This window comes from Rhinolophus ferrumequinum, chromosome 16, assembly GCF_004115265.2.
Source record: "Rhinolophus ferrumequinum isolate MPI-CBG mRhiFer1 chromosome 16, mRhiFer1_v1.p, whole genome shotgun sequence".
Taxonomy (NCBI): domain Eukaryota; kingdom Metazoa; phylum Chordata; class Mammalia; order Chiroptera; family Rhinolophidae; genus Rhinolophus; species Rhinolophus ferrumequinum.
Window position 1 is genome coordinate 32,289,018 of NC_046299.1, and position 5,699 is coordinate 32,294,716.

A 5,699-nucleotide genomic window follows, 5' to 3' on the forward strand; every position below is an offset into this window, starting at 1 on the left:
GGGCAGTGGGGGCAAGAGCGGGGGATAAGGAAAGCGATAAGGAAAGAGATCAGGGCTTGTTGCACAAATTGGCTGTCCCCGTTCTGGGGCGTTTCCGCAGTATTCAGGTGTGTCCCGTTCCGGTGAGGACCCTGAAAGCGGCTTGCTATCCTTCCGAAACTCTTCTGTAATTCACACTGGGAAGGCTGGGGAGGACTTCAGTAGAGATTGGAGCTCTGAGTGCCCAAGTTCTGCCTGCATACCGGAGCCTTGGCCAGTTGCTGGGAACGATCCGAGGAAGACCTGTCCTTGACTCGGATCCCGGTATTGTGGCTGCGACAGGAGAGGCTCACAGGGGCCCTGACTAGTGTATGAAGTGAATTATCAAACGAAAAGGGTCAGATATTGTGCTATGGGGACTCTGAAAAGGGAGGACCCCTTAGCTTTTATTTCTCAAGAGAACACAGTTCACTACTTGTGACAAATCACACAGCTCCAGCTGTATTAAACGTTCACAATTACTTCCCCTCCTTTGTTACTCATTATTTCCTGGCCAATTTCCTTTTTCAAAAAATGTAATTTTTCAGTACTGTGGTTAACACCGCTCAAAGTCACTACTGTTTTGGAAAAGTAGCTCTTTCTGTTTAGTTTGCAAAAATTTTACAAAAGGGAAGATTTTGTATGATGACTTGTGTTTTGCACTGCACTTGTTGCCCAGTCTTGTTGGTACTGATTTGCTTCTCCCTGCTTCACCTTCCAGTAGATTATTCGCACTGTGAGGAAGACCCTGGCTATGCCTGTCCTGTTCCTACAGTTTCCAGCTCGCAATAGACACAAAAAGAAGTGAATGGAGGGAGGGGATGTCCACCAGAAAAAAAATAACTCCAGAAAATCCACCGAAAGAATGGTTTATTTGGGAAAAGAAAAAGAAACAAAGCCCCCAAGGAGTGTGGCTATACACACTCGCCCACCGGTCCCAACCCGCTGCCCACAGTGCGAAAAAACAAAAACGGGCCAAGCCCAACATGGCTTCTCCCTTTATTCGAATCCCTCACCCGGAAGTTACCACAAAGGTCAACAGGAAGTCAAGACTAGAGAGTTAAGAAAGGGCCCAGCTCCACCCCATAGTCCTCCCAGCTCTATGGTTAAGCATCTTAAGATGCCAGTTCACTTTTATCAGGGTGATGGTATACGGGGCATTCTGTGTATCATCTCTACAATGTTTCTGTAAATCTAAAACTATTCTAATATAAAAAGTTCATTGAAATATATATATATATATATATATATATATATATAGAGAGAGAGAGAGAGAGAGAGAGAGAGAGACAGAGAGACAGAGAGGCAGAGAGAGAGAGAATTGACAAAATCAACATCTCTTGAGAGTGAATTATGAGCCAGCATTTTAATAATTACATTTTTAGCTCAGTGAAGTGAATGACGATTAAGCATACTTTACAAATAAAGAATCGTAGCCAAAAAAAGTTAAAGCAATATTGGCAAAGTTGGTTAGTTAATAAATAGCAGAGCCAGGAATTAAACTTAGATATTTTTGCTCCTGAGGCCCTGCCCTTTCTAACCAGCACCCCCGCCCCCACCACACACACAGCCCTCACCCTCATCAACACCTAATTATCCTCAAGTTTAATGAGATAGTAATTGGTAGTAATAGGTGCTTTGTGGGGAGAAATGTTTCATGGTCAAAGGATTTTAGAACATTTGGGGTTAATTTTTTTTTTTTTTTTTTTTAAAGGCCACAGCTCACAGTGGCCCATGCGGGGTTCTAACTGGCAACCTTGGTGTTATTAGCACTACACTCTAACCAACTGAGCTAACCGGCCACCACAGAGTTAATTTATTCTAAACAGGCCTCTTAATCCAAAAATCCTCAGAACTTTTAATATGCTAATGTGCATTGTGAATATCTAAGAGGAGACTATGATATATACTGTTCCCCAAACTTCTTTGTCTTCTTTATGTAGTCCTTTGGAGAACACCTATTTAATCATCAGCCTCATGAATGTTGGTGTTCTGGGGAAAATAGTTTGGGCATTTTTATGTTAACAACACATTCCTAAGGGCCTCCAATCCTTCAAGAACAAAGAAATACAATTTTAATAATAGAATTTCAGGCACTTCACCAGATGTGGGAGATATTTTGGACCCAAGCATCCTGATTTTACTCAAACACACCAGGTAAGATAAAGCTTGTTTCTTCTACTCTAAAGATACCCTTGGCACGGAACATCTCATTCTGAATAACACTTAAACACATAGCTGACTATGTAAAAAGCTGGGAGGAAGAAAACCTTCGACACCTTTTCACCACCAAGAGTATTTTTATTCCTTCTCCCTATGGACCTAATGTTTTAAAAATTGTTGTCCACCAAATTGCTATAGCAATAAGTTGATTTTAATAATTCCCAACTGTGGTGAACATCTATGATTGTTAATCCTACATCTTTTCTCCTTCCTGGTAACAGCACTTCCAAGTTGCCTTTGGAAGAATTGCCCCTGTTCCCTCTTTTTAATTATTTGCTGTGGGTGACTTTATTATTCAGGGTTTGTAAGGAAAACAGAAGGAGGGGGGTGGATTTGAAGGAACTGGTTTATGTGGTTGTGGAACCTAGAAAGTCCAAAGTCTTCAAGGTAGCTGGGAGACCCAGGGAAGAATTGCAGTTTGAAACAAAGAAACAAAAACGGATAGACATAGATAATAGTTTAGGGTTACCTGAGGTAAGGGGGGTGAGGGGGTGGGAGATGAGGGTAAATGGGATCAAATATCTGGTGATGGAAGGAGAACTGACTCTGGGTGGTGAACACACAATGTGATATATAGATGATGTATTATAGAAATGTACACTTGAAAGCTATGCAACTTTACTAACCATTGTCACCCCAATAAACTTTAATAAAAAAAAGAAAAAGAATTGCAGGTTGAGTCCAAAGACAGCTTGCTTGCAGAATTTCCTCTTTCTCAGGGGAAGTCTTTCTTAAGAACTGCAACTGATTGGATGAGGCCCATCCACATTATGGAGGGCAACTATTTTACTCAAAATCTACTGATTTAAATATTAATCCTATCTAAAAATACTTCACAGAAACATCTAGAATAGTACCAAATACTTGGGTACTGTGGCCTAGCCAAGTTGATACATAAAATTAACCATTACAGTGGCATTGACACCAATCCCAGGGCCTGTGTGTGTATGTAGGTGGGAGGAGGAAGGGGACAGGGAACTAACTCCATTTGGTGAAGGCAGCCAGCATATCCCATTCAACTGGAGTAAACTTTGTGGCCTTTGCTGGAAACAGTAGGACACAAGCTCTTTCTTCTCCACTGGATTTACAGTGGGAATATGTGAAATATGTAACTGCTGTGGTCATGAAGAGAGCTTGTGGACGTGCCAGAGCTGAAAGCAGGGTCAACTCACGTTGAGAGGCAGGGCCTGATAGTGTCACCTGACTCCTGGATTGATTTAGTTCTGAAATCAAACCCTGGACAATGCAGTTACCCAGCTCAATACATTATCAATTTTTGCTTACGTCAGATTCTTAGAACTAAAGGAATCCTAACTGATATATCATCAAAGCTTATGATCAGCATAAGAAATCCTGTTCCCAAAATTAAGTTGTTACAAGTTAACTATTACAGTTTCAGCCTCAAGCAAGGATAACTATCTGGAGATGGCGCAAGATCTAGACATTACTTCTGCCAGAGAATTTTTCTATCACTAGAGGGTGCCAGATACCACCTCAGCCAAGTGAAAAGAAAAAAAAAATGCATTTAGTTTCTGTCAATTAATAGAAATCTATTTCAGTTCTTGCGAGAGGGAAAAAGAGAGGAGGGAGAGCTGTGATTTAGATAGATAATCTGTGAATCTGATCACATAGACATTTTCATTTTCCCGAGAACATATTATGTCTTCCAGGGTTAAGGAAATGATGTATGCAAAGCGCTTAACACCCTCAATAAATACTAGCTACTATTTTGCATTGCTCATCCTACATGAGGTGCCTTCACAGGACAGGTTGCTAATTTGGGGTCACAGTGCAGATGGAAAGAAAGACAAATGAAGTAGTGTACAACTCCTTTCCTGTACCACTTCCTATATGACTGTGTTCATAGGCTGGGAGGTCCTGCCCAAGGAAAAGTGCTTGGAGCCTGGCTGACTAGGGCCATAAAGCTTGGCCCCTGAGATGTTCCTGTATGACTGTGTTCATAGGCTGGGAGGTCCTGCCTAAGGAAAAGTGCTTGGAGCCTGGCTGACTAGGGCCACAAAGCTTGGCCCCTGAGATGTGGCACATGTTATTCAATTTCCCAGTTTCTCCCACTGTGAAGCCCAGTGTTCTAATCTACCTCTTGAGCAAGAACCTGGAGAAGAGAATGGATGAAAGAGCATTGAGACCAGAGCAGCTAGGATGCAGAGCGTCTGGGCAGCAAATGTTTAGAGCAATTGCTCTTCTGTAGGCCCAGGTTTCATAATTAATTGGGCACTACCCCCTGAGAGCTCTGAAAGCAGATATTCTATGAATCCACACATGAGAAGTTTGTTCACCCCAAATGTTCAGAACTGACATGTGAAAAGATAGGGATCAATCATGAAGTGTTGATCTGAAGTACGGGAGATTTAAAGCTTCGCTTAAGGCAATGTTTCTTAAACCTCACTACACCTTTTGTCATTTCTGTGGCCCGCTTGTACTTTCATTTAACTAATATATATTTTTAAATCAACTTACTTTGTTGCTTAAGCAATGTTATGTTTAAAATAAAGCATTACATTATAACCATAAATGGAAAATCAGCATTCCTTACCAAAGATAGGCGGTATCCATAAAAATAAATACACAACTATTGAAACAAAATATTAGCCTACATACCTCAAAAAATTGGTTCCCAAACCACCAGTGGTAAGGGCACTATACTTCTGTAAAGGTTGACTTAAGGCATGGTAGTCTCCTCTCCATTTTAGCCTTCCTCCCTGCCCTCCACTGATAGCTAGAGATAAGACCAACAAACCTGGGCCCCAGGACCTCCCCCAGGAGACTGCAGGGGAGGGAGATGTCAGAGTGGTCATTATCTCTCAAGCCTCATGGAGTGCTGGAGGAGTGAGACTGGGGGGTGCCCACTACCAGGACACCAGCCTTTCCCTGTTAGAAGAGGCTGAATGACAGTTAAGGAAGATGACAGATGGGGAAGAGGGGACGGCTACAGCAAGTCCTGCTAGATAGAGAATGTGGATTCGGATGGTGGAAGCGACAGAGTAGGACCTGGAGGCTAATTTAGAGCATAGGGTACTTGAATAGAAGGAAGAAGTAGATGGTTTTCTGCAGAAGATGGCCTTAGTCAACTAATACATAATAGTGCGAAGAATAGACACGTGAATTTCAATCCTACTTCAGTTACTTCAGTAGCTGTGAGAAGCTTTGCATAATATTTAAGCTCCCTCAGACTCAATTTTCTCACGTGGTAAACATCAGCCCTTTTAGCAATAATGATTGGCTGGGAATTGGTCTTGCATTTTTAATTTAATTTAATTTTATTTTTGCACTTTGCAAATGGTCCTCTCAAGGCCATGTGGGTCACCGACACCTTTTATAGGTGACAATTTAGGTGGGCCCTGCCTATAGCTACCAACATCAGTGCCCTTTTTACGTACCTGCACTGCTTTCCTCTTTCACTAGGTTAGAGACAGTAAGCATTGCCTGCAGCCCACCAT